General features: G+C 40.2%; 1 protein-coding gene and 1 pseudogene across 5 annotated transcripts in view; one reads left to right on the forward strand and one right to left on the reverse strand.

Moving 5' to 3' along the window:
* Ccdc88a (coiled-coil domain containing 88A) overlaps positions 1-14,509 on the reverse strand; it is a 206,830-nt gene that overhangs the window by 146,708 nt on the left and 45,613 nt on the right. The gene's annotated exons all lie outside the window — the stretch shown is intronic.
* Positions 201-766, forward strand: LOC105944812 (annotated as a pseudogene).

Raw genomic sequence — 14,509 nt, forward strand, 5'->3', positions numbered from 1 at the left:
CTTGAACTAATGGCTAACCTCCTGTCTCTAGCTCCTCAGTGCTGGGATCACAGATATGCTCCAAGTCTGACTCATTTGGGCTACTTAGGGTCTGAGGCTGTGAGCCAATGCGAAGTCTTTGCCCACCACACACCAGACCCTGGACTCTTCCTCAGCTCCCTGAACAAGCTGACTGCCTCACACACCCTTGTCTCCACAGCATGACCAATGGTGGCAAGACCACCCTGACCAACAGCCTCCAGAAAGCCCTTCCCAACTGCTGCATCATTCACCAGGATGACTTCTTCAAGCCTCAGAACCAGATCGCTGTTGGAGAGGACGGCTTCAAACAGTGGGATGTGCTGGAATCCCTGGACATGGAAGCCATGGTCAGCACTGTACAAGCCTGGATAAGACACCCCCAGAAGTTTGCCCACACACACGGGGTCAGCGTCCAACAAGACACCACGGATACCCACATCCTTCTCCTAGAAGGGTTCCTGTTGTATAGCTACAGGCCCCTGGTGGATTTGTACAGTTGCAGGTACTTTCTGACAGTTCCCTGTGAGGAATGCAAATGGAGGAGGAGTAACTGCAGCTACATGGTCCCCGAACCCCCCCCCCCGGCCTCTTTGATGGCCATGTGTGGCCCATGTACCAGAAATATAAACAAGAAATGGAAGAGGATGGTGTTGAAGTGGTGCATTTAGATGGCATGAAGTCCCAGGATGAGCTCTTCCATCAGGTGATGGAAGATATTCGGAACACCTTACTGAACAGCTCTTAGGACTCCCTGCCCCAGGGACACTGACAGAGCAGGACGCTGTGACAATTTCCTTCTGGGAAAGCCTGTACCTAGGACAGTGCACATCTAATTCTGTGCTCTCCTGAAATTGTATCTGGCACAGGAACCTTCACAACTTCACCATAAATTAATATTAAACTCGATATGTTTTTATTAAAAAAATTTAGTAATGGCGTTAAGCAACATTGGTTCTTGTGGGCTATATTACCAATATTTATTATATAAGAAAACTGAAAATTGTTTAATGTATTTAAAAATACTAAAAATCTTCTACATAACAAATACCATCAAGAAGAATTCAGTATGTTGTGTGATACAGTTTTGCTAGTTTTCTAAATCTCCCTAAAGTTTATTTTAAGAAAGTTTGGTTCTTACCTTTGTTTCTGCATTTAACCTATTGTTTGTGTTATTTTAGTTCAAGTATGATAAAAGTTCAACCTTACACAGCTAGATAGTGAGAAGTGGGAAAGACCATATAGATTCCTAAAAGGATTCATGGATTATACATTGGAAAACACTACTTTGGGCTGGAGAGATGGCTTAGCAGTTAAGGTGCTTGCATGCAAAGCCAGAGCACCCAAGCTTAATTCCCCAGAACCCACAAAGCCAGATGCACAAAGTGGTGCATGTGGCTAGAGGTGCTCACTCTCTCTCCCCCCCATACAAATAAATAGATAAAAATAAAATTAAAAACACTCCTTTAATTATCTTCTCAGCACTCCCAACAACTTGTTCTTTTTGTTATTTGACAATAAATCCCCAACAATGGATTAGCTCCATCATATACTCTGAGCTTGTTCATAACACTGGATAAGAAAATAATTACAACCAAACTAAGACAAAGTATGAACAAGTAAGAAGAGGGCAAATACTTTACATTGTAATACCAGGATAAGACTTTGAACAGAAAGTAATGCAAACTTATAATACCTACCTAGCTTCTAAGTGAGGCAGTAAGCCACTTTACAGAGTAAGATATGTACTAAGAATAGCCCAACTTTGATCCTTAGGAGACAAGATTTAGAGTTCAAGGAGGTAGAAATGACTAAAACCTTCAGGAAATACCAGACAGGAAACAGCTACACTAATGAAGAGTTTCAAATATCTGTCTTTAAGATTTTAGCTAAATATTAAAACTCCATCAGCCTAAGTAGAAACAAGAATGTTGTAATCCAATCCTCCAGTTTTGATTTCCACACCACCCACTATGCTGTCCCCACTTATAGGTGCCTTTCATTCAATCAGACTTCAACACTAGCACAATGGACGTTCTTCTCATCCAGCAGGCTGATGCCATACACTACATATAACACATTCCTCTATTCCATGTGATTCTATTCTTCTTGCTTGTATTTCAATACCCTGTGGTATATACAGTTCTATGTGGGCATCCTCCAGCACCTAAATCTATTCTGCTATGCCTCAACTTCCCTAAGTACAAATGCCTAATTTGTTTTGCACTACTCTAAGCCTTTAGGACAAACCATTCAGGAGAAAAAAGGAAGGAAAGAGTACTTCTTAGCTTAAGGGAGAATAAAAAAGTAAAACATCACACAGAAATATACAATGAAAAAGGGTTTGGGGGGCCTCAGAGAGGGCTCAAGTGCAATCCCAAAATTGTCAGAGTTCAGGAAAAAAGTGGCAAACTCCAGGATCAATAAGACTCCAGCTCATATAAAAATAGGAGGATAATGGAGTAAGCTATATGACATTCTACCGCAGGCAAGTACACCCTGCAGCAGGTGAGCACGTGAGATGTCACATGGGCACACACATATGCATATGCCAGACAACACACAGCAATGATAACAAAAAAGAACAAAATATTTAGGAATAGTCATCAAAAAGTACATGACTAACAAATATTAAAAAAATTATCTTAGTACTATCTGTAAAGACTCCATTTAAAAAAAAATAATATAGGACCTTCCAGTTAAGATGGCGGCTTAGGTATCACACCAAAGCAGCCTGGGGGGAAAAAGACCGAAAAAACTCAGCAAAATACACACTTTTACTAAAAAGTGAGGTGTTTAGGAAATCAAAACGGCAGTGGAGAAGTAGAAGAGATCCAGAGCCCACATAGGCCAGCAAAAGTGGCCCCCGCAGCTCTGCTGACTGCAGCGGCAGCGCACCAGAAAGCCACCAGGTTCGGCTCCAGCTGTAGGAAAAGCCAGGTGAGGGGAGCTTCCACTCGCACCAGAGCTCTCCGCAACTCAAGAAACGAGAAGGGAGAGCAGCAGTGAACAATGGAGGAGCAAATCACAAGGTAGAAGAACACGTGGAATAGTGAGAGAACTAGAGCAGCATCGGCTCCCTCCCCTCCCCCAACGCCTATGCCCAGCTACAGTAAACAGAACAGCAGTCCCGAGACCCGGCCACGAAAACTTGAGCGAACAGCAGGACCCAAGCAGGAGCAGGGTCCCGCAGCAACATCCAGCAGCAGCGGCCCCAGCAGCAGCAGATCCAGCAGCATCAGCTTCAGAGGCAGAAGTCGCAGATCCAGCAGCAGCAGCAGCGGCAACAGCAGAGGTGGACCCAGCAGAGGTGACAGACCCAGCAGCAGCCGCTTTAGCAGCAGTGACGGTTCCAGCAGTGGGGGTGCTGATCTGCAGGACCACAGTTGCCAGGCTCAGTTTGCCCCACAGGAAAAGCTAATGCCCAGCTCCAGAAATCAGAACAGCAGCCCAACAACCCAACCAGCAACTTCACTGAGACCAAAATCATCCAAATAGGTAACTGGGATTGACTGCACCAGGGAAGGGCCTGACTTAGTCACAAGCTGACTTGGATCCCTCAACAGATGAGAAATCTTAACCTCTTTGTTGATAGAGGATCTGGTTGTTATAACTACTCTTGCATAAATATTTAGTGCTGGTTTTGATTGAATGTGTACAGTGTTTAGATCAATTTTAGAATCTGCCTGTATTTTGTTCCACTCAGCCTACTTGAATACTCCCATAGCAGGGAAACTCAACCCCTAGGAACACCTTTGTAGACACTCTGAGAGCCTTAAGAGCCACACCTAACACCTTAAGCTCCTATCCTGAAGACATATAACATAACATCACATCAATTGATACAGCTAATACATAGCTAGCTAAAAATCCAAGCATTAACGTAATCCAAGATGCAAAAATATATACATTATAACACAAGAAACACTAAAAAGCAAGACAATATAAATCCATCTAACAGTATTAATGCATCAGAAATGACCTCCAGTGAGAAGGAGTTAGAGAAAATGCCTGAAAAAGATTTCAAAAGAATGATTGTAAATATGTTCAAAGAAGCCAGAGAAAAAAATGAAAGGAGTCAAAGAGGAAATCAAAGGAATCAAAGAAGATGCAGGACACCAATTTCAAGAAATAAAGAAGTCAATACAAGAATACAAGGCATAAATTAGGAAATAGAAATAATAAAGAAAAACCAGTAAGAATTACTAGCAATGAAGAACACAGTTAATGAAATAAAAACCTCTTTAGAAAATCTCACCAGTAGAATGGACGAAGGTGAGGACAGAATATCTAAGCTAGAAGACCAGGTGGCAGATCTAATACAGTCCAACAAAGAGAAAGACAAACTTATAGAAAAGTATGAGTGGGAATTTCAAGATATGCGGGACACTGTGAAAAAATCAAATATAAGAATACAGTGGGGCTGGAGAGATGGCTTAGCGGTTAAGCGCTTGCCTGTGAAGCCTAAGGACCCCAGTTCGAGGCTCGGTTCCCCAGGTCCCACGTTACCCAGATGCACAAGGGGGCGCACGCGTCTGGAGTTCGTTTGCAGAGGCTGGAAGCCCTGGCGTGCCCATTCTCTCTCTCTTTCCCTCTATCTGTCTTTCTCTCTGTGTCTGTCACTCTCAAATAAATAAATAAAAAATTAAAAAATTAAAAAATAAAAAAAATTAAAAAAAAAAAGAATAAAGAATACAGGGCATAATAGAAGGAGAAGAATTCCACTCCAAAGGCATAGCAGGTGTCTTCAACAAAATCATAGAAGAAAATTTCCCCCAAATTGGGAAAGAGGTGCCAATGCAGACACAGGAAGCCTTTAGAACACCAGCCAGACAAAACCTGGAAAGAACCTCTCCTCGTCATATTATACTCAAACTACCAAACACACAAAGCAAGGAAAAAATATTGAAAGCAGTCAGAGAGAAAAATCAAGTTACCAACAAGGGCAAGCCCATAAGGATTACAGCAGATTATTCAACACAAACTTTTAAAGCCAGAAGGGCTTGGAGTGATGTATTCCAAGTGCTGAAAGATAACAACTGTCAACCAAGGTTATTTATCCTGCAAAGCTATCCAATCAAATAGACGGAGAAATAAGGACATTCCATGACATAAGCAGGTAAAGGAGTATTTGAAGACAAAACCAGTTCTACAAAAAATACTTGATAGAATCCTCCATGCTGAAGAAAAGGAAAAGCACACATATAAGGAACCTAGAATAAACAAGCAATACTCACATACTAGTTAACACAAGAGAGCACAGGTAGAACCAGAACCATAAAAAAAAAAGGCGAGACTTCCGGTTAAGATGGCGGCGTAGGTACCACGCCAAAACAGCCTGGGGGGGGGAAAGACCAAAAAAAACTCAGCAAAATACACACTTTTACTAAAAAGTGAGGTGTATAGGAAGTTGAGGCAGCAGCGGAGAAGTGGAAGAGTTATAGAGCATCCAGAGCCTGCACAGGCGGGAACAGCGGCTCCGGGGCGGCTCAGCTACCCGCCGCAACCGCGGAGCGGCAGAAAACCGCCGGACTCTCGGCTCGAGCCGCAGGACAAGCCAGGTGCGGGATTTTCCCATCACACCACGCTCTCCGCAACTCGGGAAACGTGAGGGGAGAGCGGCAGCGAGCAACGGAGGGAGGAGCAGACCGCGAGGTAAAAGCACACGTGGAGAAACGATACAACCAGAACAGCCGCGGCTCCCTCCCCTCCCCTGCCGCCTGAACCCAGCTCCAGCGAACACAGCAGCGGCCCGGGACCCGGCCACGCCAACTTGGGCTGACGGCGGGACCCAAGCAGGAGCAGAATTTGGCAGCAACTTCAGCGGCTCCAGCACCGGTACCAGTGGCCCCAGCAGCAGTGGACCCAGAAGCGGCAGCGGTGACAGATCCCGCAGCAGCGGCTTCGGGGTGAGCAGCAGCGGTGGACACGGCAACGGCAGCTTCAGCAGCGGTGGGGGATCCGGGGGTGGCACCTACAACAGCTGCAGAGGCGGCGACAGCGGCTCAGTTTGCCCCGTAGGAAAAGCAAGTGCCCAGCTCCAGAAATCAGAACAGCAGCCCGACGACCCAGGCAGCAACTTGACTGAGACCACAATCAACCAAGGTAACTGGGATTGCACCAGGGAAGGGTCTCACCTGGTCACAAGCTGACTTGGATACCTCAACAGACCAGAAATCTAAACCTCTTTGTTGATAGAGGATCTGGTCATTATAATAACCACTCTTGCATACATACTCGGGGCTGTTTTTGATGGAATGGGTACAGTGTTTAGCTAAATTTTAGAATCTACCAGTATATTATTCCACTCAGCCTGCTTGAATACTCCTATAGCAGGGAAACTCAACCCCTAAGAACATCTTTGTAGATACTCTGAGAGTCTTAAGAGCCATACCTAATACCTTAAGGTCCTACCCTGAAAATATATTACACCAAATCAATTGATACAGCTAAGAATACACAGCTAGCTAGAAAATCCAAGCATTAACTTAATCCAAGATGCAAAAATATATACATTATAACACAAGAAACACTAAAAAGCAAGACGATATAAATCCACCTAAAAGTATTAATGCATCAGAAATGTCCTCCAGTGAGAAAGAGTTAGAGGAAATGCCTGAGAAAGAGTTCAAAAGAATAATTATAAATATGTTCAAAGAGGTCAAAGAACACATGAAAACAATCAAAGAAGAAATCAAAGAGGAAATCAAAGAGGAAATCAAAGGAATCAAAGAAGAGGCAGGACACCAATTTAATGAAATAAAGAAGGCAATACAAGACATAAATAGAGAAATAGAAATAATAAAGAAAAACCAGTCAGAATTACTAGCAATGAAGAACACAGTTAATGAAATAAAAAACTCTGTAGAAAATCTCACCAGTAGGATGGATGAGGGAGAGGACAGAATATCTAAGCTAGAAGATCAGGTGGCAGACCTAATGCAGTCCAACAAAGAGAAAGACAAACTTATAGAAAAGTATGAGTGGGAATTTCAAGATATTCGGGACACTATGAAAAGTTCCAATATAAGAATTCAGGGCATAGTAGAAGGAGAAAAATTCCACTCCAGAGGCATAGTAGGCATCTTCAACAAAATCATAGAGGAAAATTTTCCCCAAATTGGGAAAGAGGTGCCAATACAGATACAGGAAGCCTTTAGAACCCCAGCCAGACAAAACCCAGAAAGAAACTCTCCTCGCCACATTATACTCAAACTTCCAAACACACAAACCAAAGAAAAAATATTGAAAGCAGTTAGAGAGAAAAATCAAGTTACCTACAAAAGCAAGCCCATCAGGATTACAGCAGATTATTCAACACAAACTTTTAAAGCCAGAAGGGCCTGGAGTGATATATTCCAAGTTCTGAAAGATAACAACTGTCAACCAAGGTTACTTTATCCTGCAAAGTTATCCATCCAAATAGATGGAGAAATAAAGACATTCCATGACAAAAGCAGGTTAAAGGAATATCTGAAGCCAAAACCAGCTCTACAGAAAATACTTGATAGAATCCTCCATGCTGAACAAAAGGAAAAGCACACATATAAGGAACCTAGAAAAAACCAGCCATACTCAAATACCAGTTAACAGAAGAGAGCACAGGTAGAACAAGTAACACACACACACACACACACACACACAAATGGCAAACATAAATACACACCTTTCAATAATATCTCTTAATATCAACGGTCTCAATGCCCCAACGAAAAGACATAGATTTGCAGACTGGGTTAAAAAGCAGGATCCTACAATTTGTTGTCTTCAAGAAACTCACCTTTCTACAAAGAATAGACATTATCTTAGGGTGAAAGGTTGGAAGACGGTGTTTCAAGCAAATGGGCCTAGAAAACAAGCAGGGGTTGCTATCCTAATATCAGACAGGGTGGACTTTAGTCCGAAGTTAGTCAAAAAAGATAAGGAAGGTCACTTTATATTGATTAAGGGCACACTCCAACAGGAGGACATTACAATCCTAAACATATATGCACCTAACATGGGGGCTCCCAAATTCGTCAAACAAACACTATTAGAACTAAGGTCACAGATAACACCAAACACGGTGGTGGTGGGTGACTTTAACACCCCACTCTCATCAATTGACAGGTCATCCAGGGAAAGAATAAACAGAGAGGCATCTGGACTAAATGAGGTCATAGAAGATATGGACCAAACAGATATATACAGGACATTTCATCCAAAGGCTGCAGAATATACATTCTTTTCAGCAGCACATGGAACATTCTCTAAAATAGACCATATATTAGGACACAAAGCAAATCTTAACAAATTCAGGAAAATTGAAATAATTCCTTGCATTCTATCTGACCACAATGGAATTAAACTACAAATCAGTAGCAAGAAAGACTATAGAGCATACACAAAATCATGGAAGCTAAACAATACACTACTAAATGATGAGTGGGTCAATGAAGAAATCAAAAAGGAAATCAAAAAATTTATAGAGTCAAATGATAATGAGAACACAACATACCAAAATCTCTGGGACACAATGAAGGCAGTTCTAAGAGGTAAATTTATAGCCTTAAGTGCCTATATTAAGAAATTAGAAAGGTCGCAAGTAAACGACCTAATGCTTCGCCTTAAAGCCTTGGAAAAAGAAGAACAAGGCAAACCAAAAAGTAGTAGACGGGAAGAAATAATAAAGATTAGGGCAGAAATTAATGAAATAGAAACAAAAAGAACAATCCAAAGAATTAATGAAACAAAGAGTTGGTTCTTTGAAAGGATAAACAAGATTGATAAACCCTTAGCAAATCTGACCAAAAGAAAGAGAGAAGAGACACAAATTAATAAAATCAGAGATGAACAAGGTAACATCACAACAGATTCCAGAGAAATTCAAAAAATTATAGGGACATACTATAAAAGCATATACTCCACAAAGTATGAAAATCTGAAAGAAATGGATGATTTCCTTGATCTATATGACCTACCTAAATTAAATCAAAATGAGATTAATCACTTAAATAGACCTATAACAAACATGGAGATCCGAGCAGTTATCAATAATCTCCCAACTATAAAAAGCCCAGGCCCGGATGGATTCACTGCTGAATTTTACCAGACTTTTAAGGAAGAGCTAACACCATTGCTTCTTAAGCTTTTCCAGGAAATAGAAAAAGAAGGAATCCTACCAAACTCCTTCTATGAGGCCAGCATCACCCTGATACCAAAACCAGGCAAAGATAGAACAAAAAAAGAAAATTACAGACCAATCTCCCTCATGAACATAGATGCAAAAATTCTCAACAAAATATGGGCAAACAGAATACAAGAGTATATCAAAAAGATCATTCACCCTGACCAAGTAGGCTTTATCCCAGAGATGCAGGGATGGTTCAACATACGCAAATCTATAAATGTAATACATTACATAAATGGGTTGAAGGACAAAAATCACATGATCATCTCATTAGATGCAGAGAAAGCATTTGACAAAATCCAACATCCCTTCATGATAAAAGTCCTACAGAGACTGGGAATAGAAGGAACATATCTCAATATAATAAAGGCTATTTATGACAAGCCTACAGCCAACATATTACTAAATGGGGAAAAACTGGAAGCTTTTCCACTAAAATCAGGAACAAGACAAGGGTGTCCACTGTCTCCACTTCTATTTAATATAGTTTTGGAAGTCTTAGCCATAGCAATAAGGCAAGAGACACACATAAAAGGGATACAAATTGGAAAGGAAGAAATCAAGTTATCACTATTTGCAGATGATATGATTCTATACATAAAGGACCCTAAAGACTCTACTAGCAAGCTGTTAGAGCTAATCAAAACCTACAGCAATGTAGCAGGATACAAAATAAATACACAGAAATCAGTAGCCTTCATATATGCTAACAACAAACACACAGAGGATGAAATCAGAGAATCACTCCCATTCACAATTGCATCAAAAAAAATAAAATACCTTGGAATAAACCTAACTAAGGAAGTAAAGAATCTATACAATGAGAACTTTAAGACACTCAAGCGAGAAATTGCAGAAGACACTAGAAAGTGGAGAAACATCCCTTGTTCCTGGCTTGGAAGAATCAATATCGTGAAAATGGCAATCTTACCTAAAGCAATCTACACATTTAATGCAATCCCTATCAAAATTCCAAAGGCTTTCTTCATGGAAATAGAAAAAACAATCCAAAAATTCATTTGGAATCATAAAAAACCTCGAATATCTAAAATAATACTGAGCAACAAAAAAGAGGCTGGTGGTATCACCATACCTGATTTTAACCTATACTACAGAGCCATAGTAACAAAAACAGCATGGTACTGGCACAAAAACAGACATGTAGATCAGTGGAACAGAATAGAGGACCCAGATGTAAGCCCAAGTAGCTATAGCCACCTGATATTCGATAAAAATGCCAAAAATACTCATTGGAGAAGAGACAGCCTCTTCAGCAAATGGTGTTTTGAAAACTGGATAAATATCTGCAGAAGGATGAAAATAGATTCTTCTCTCTCGCCATGCACAAGAATTAAGTCCAAATGGATTAAAGACCTTAACATCAGACCGGAAACTTTGAAACTGCTAGAGGAAAAAGTAGGGGAAACCCTCCAACATATGGGTCTTGGCAAAGACTTTCTAAATACAACCCCAATTGCTCAGGCAATAAAACCACAGATTAACCACTGGGACCTAATGAAATTACAAAGATTTTGCACCGCAAAGGACACAGTGAAAAAAGCAAAGAGGCAACCTACAGAATGGGAAAAAATCTTCGCCAGCTATATATCTGATAGAGGATTAATATCTAGGATATACAAAGAACTCAAAAAGTTAACTAATAAGGAATCAAACAGGCCAATCAAAAAATGGGCTAAGGAGCTAAATAGAGAGTTCTCAAAGGAAGAAATACGAATGGCATATAAGCACCTAAAAAAATGTTCTACGTCACTAGTCATCAGGGAAATGCAGATTAAAACTACATTAAGATTCCATCTCACTCCTGTCAGATTGGCCACCATCATGAAAACAAATGATCATAAATGTTGGCGGGGATGTGGAAAAAAAGGAACCCTTCTGCACTGCTGGTGGGAATGCAATCTGGTCCAGCCATTGTGGAAAACAGTGTGGAGGTTCCTAAAGCAGCTAGAGATTGATCTACCATATGACCCAGCTATAGCACTCCTAGGCATATATCCAAAGGACTCATCTCATTTCCTTAGAAGTACATGCTCAACCATGTTTATTGCTGCTCAATTTATAATAGCTGGGAAATGGAACCAGCCTAGATGTCCCTCAACAGATGAGTGGATAATGAAGATGTGGTACATTTATACAATGGAGTTCTACTCAGCGGTAAAGAAAAATGAAGTTATGAAATTTGCAGAAAAATGGATGGACCTGGAAAGTATTATACTAAGTCAGGTAACCCAGGCCCAGAAAGCCAAGCGCCACATGTTCTCCCTCATATGGGGATCCTAGCTACAGATGACTGGGCTTCTGTGTGAGAATGAAAATACTTAGTAGCAGAGGCCAGTAAGTTGAAAAGGAGACATAAAGGGTGGAGAAAGGAAGGGAGGAGGATACTTAATAGGTTGATATTGTATATATGTAATTACAATGATTGTAATGGGGAGGTAATATGATTGAGAATGGAATTTCAAACGGGAAAGTGTGGGGGTGGGGAGGGAGGGAATTATCATGGGATATATTTTATAATCATGGAAAATGTTAATAAAAATTAAAAAAAAAAAAAAAAGGCAAACATAAACACACCTTTCAATGATATCTCTTAATATCAATGGCCTCAATGCCCCAACCAAAAGACATAGGTTTGCAGACTGGGTTAAAAAGCAGGATTCTATAATTTGTTGTCTCCATGTAACTCACCTTTCTACAAAGGATAGACATTATCTTAGGGTAAAAGATTGGAAAACAGTGTTTCAAGCAAATGGGCCTAGAAAACAAGCAGGGGTTGCTATCCTAATATCTGACAAGGTAGACTTTAGTCCAACATTAGTCAAGAAAGATAAGGAAGGTCACTTTATATTGATTAAGGGCACACTCCAACAGGAGGACATTACAATCCTAAACATATATGCACCTAGCATGGGGGTTCCCAAATTCATCAAACAAACAGTATTAGAACTAAGGTCACAGATAACACCAAACACAGTGGTGGGTGACTTTAACACCCCACTCTCATCAATTGACAGGTCATCCCAGGAAAAAATAAACAGAGCCATCTGGACTAAATGAGGTCACAGAAGGAATGGACTTAACAGATATATACAGGACATTTCATCCAAAGGCTGCAGAATATACATTCTTTTCAGCAGCACATGGAACATTCTCTAAAATAGACCATATATTAGGACACAAAGCAAATCTTAACAAATTCAGGAAAACTGAAAGAATTCCTTGCATTCTATCTGACCACAATGGAATTAAACTACAATCAGTAGCAAGAAAGGCTATAGAGCACACACAAAATCATGGAAACTAAACAATACACTACTAAATGATGAATGGGTCAATGAAGAAATCAAGAAGGAAGGAAATAAATTCATAGTCTCAAACAATAATGAGAACACAATATATCAAGATATCAGGGACACAATGAAGGCAGTTCTCAGAGGTAAATTGATAGGCTTTAGTGCCTATATTAAGAAAAGAAATTAGAAAGGTCGCAAGTAAACGACCTAATGCTTCACCTTAAAGCCTTGGAAAAAGAAGAAAAACACAAACCAAAAATCAGTAGACGGGAAGAAATAATAAAGATTAGGGCAGAAATTAATGAAATAGAAACAAAAAGAACAATCCAAAGAATTAATGAAACAAAGAGTTGGTTCTTTGAAAGGATAAACAGATAGATAAACCCTTAGCAAATCTGACCGAAAGAAAGAGAGAAGAGACACAAATTAATAAAATCAGAGATGGACAAGGTAACATCACAACAGATTCCAGAGAAATTCAAAAAAATCATAGGGACATACTATAAAAGCATATACTCCACAAAGTATGAAAATCTGAAAGAAATGGATGATTTCCTTGAGTTATATGACCTACCTAAATTAAATCAAAATGAGATTAATCACTTAAATAGACCTATAACAAACATGGAGATCCGAACAGTTATCAATAATCTCCCAATTAAAAAAAGCCCAGGCCCAGATGGATTCACTGTGGAGGTTCCTAAAACAGCTAAAGATTGATCTACCATATGACCCAGCTATAGCACTCCTAGGCATATATCCAAAGGACTCATCTCATTTCCTTAGAAGTACGTGCTCAACCATGTTTATTGCTACTCAATTTATAATAGCTGGGAAATGGAACCAACATAGATGCCCCTCAACTGATGAGTGGATAATGAAAATGTGGCACATTTATACAATGTTCTACTCAGCGGTAAAGAAAAATGAAGTCATGAAATTTGCAGAAAAATGGATGGACCTGGAAAGGATTTCTAGCTTACTGGCCTCTGCCACTGAGTTTATTCCTTCTCACACAGAAGGAATCTGTACCTAGAATCCACATATGAGAGAGAACATGAGACGCTTGGCTTTCTGGGCCTGAGATACCTCACTTAGTATACTCCTTTCCAGATCCATCCATTTTCCTACAAATATCATGACTTCATTTTTCTTTACCGCTGAGTAGAACTCCATTGTGTAAATGTGCCATATCTTCATTATCCACTCACCAGTTGAGGGACATCTAGGCTGGATCCATTTTCCAGCTATTATAAATTGAGCAGCAATAAACATGGTTGAGCACATACTTGTAAGGAAATGAGATGATTCAATCTTTAGCTGTTTTAGGAACCTCCACACTGATTTCCACAATGGCTGGACCAGATTGCATTCCCACCAGCAGTGTAGAAGGGTTCCTCTTGTTCCACATTCCCACCCACATTTATGGTCATTTGTTTTCATGATGGTAGCCAATCTGATTAAGGGTGAGATGGAATCTCAATGTAGTTTTAATCTGCATTTCCCTGATGACTGGGATGTAGAACATCGTTTTTTGGATTCACATTCTCGTCATTTGCATTTCTTCTTTTGAGAACTCTCTATTTAGTTCCATAGCCCTCTTTTTTTTCCCTCTTTCTTTCTTTCTTTTTTTTTTTTTTTTTTTTGGTTATTCGAGGTAGGGTCTCACTCTGGCTCAGGCTGACTGGAATTCACTCTGTAGTCTCAGGGTGGCCTCGAATTCTCGGAGATCCTCCTACCTCTGCCTCCCGAGTGCTGGGATTAAAGGTGTGCGCCACCACGGCCGGCCATAGCCCATTTTTTAATTGGATTGTTTTATTATTTAATTTTTGGAGTTCTTTGTATATTCTAGATATTAATCCTCTATCAGATGTATAGCTGGCAAACATTTTTCCCATTCTGTAGGATGCCTCTTTGCTCAATTAGCCATACAAAATCTTTTGTGAGATCCCAGTGATTAATCTGTGGTTTTACTTTCTGAGCAATTGGGGTTGTATTAAGAACATCT

This window comes from Jaculus jaculus, chromosome 4 (assembly GCF_020740685.1).
Source record: "Jaculus jaculus isolate mJacJac1 chromosome 4, mJacJac1.mat.Y.cur, whole genome shotgun sequence".
Classification (NCBI taxonomy): Eukaryota; Metazoa; Chordata; class Mammalia; order Rodentia; family Dipodidae; genus Jaculus; species Jaculus jaculus.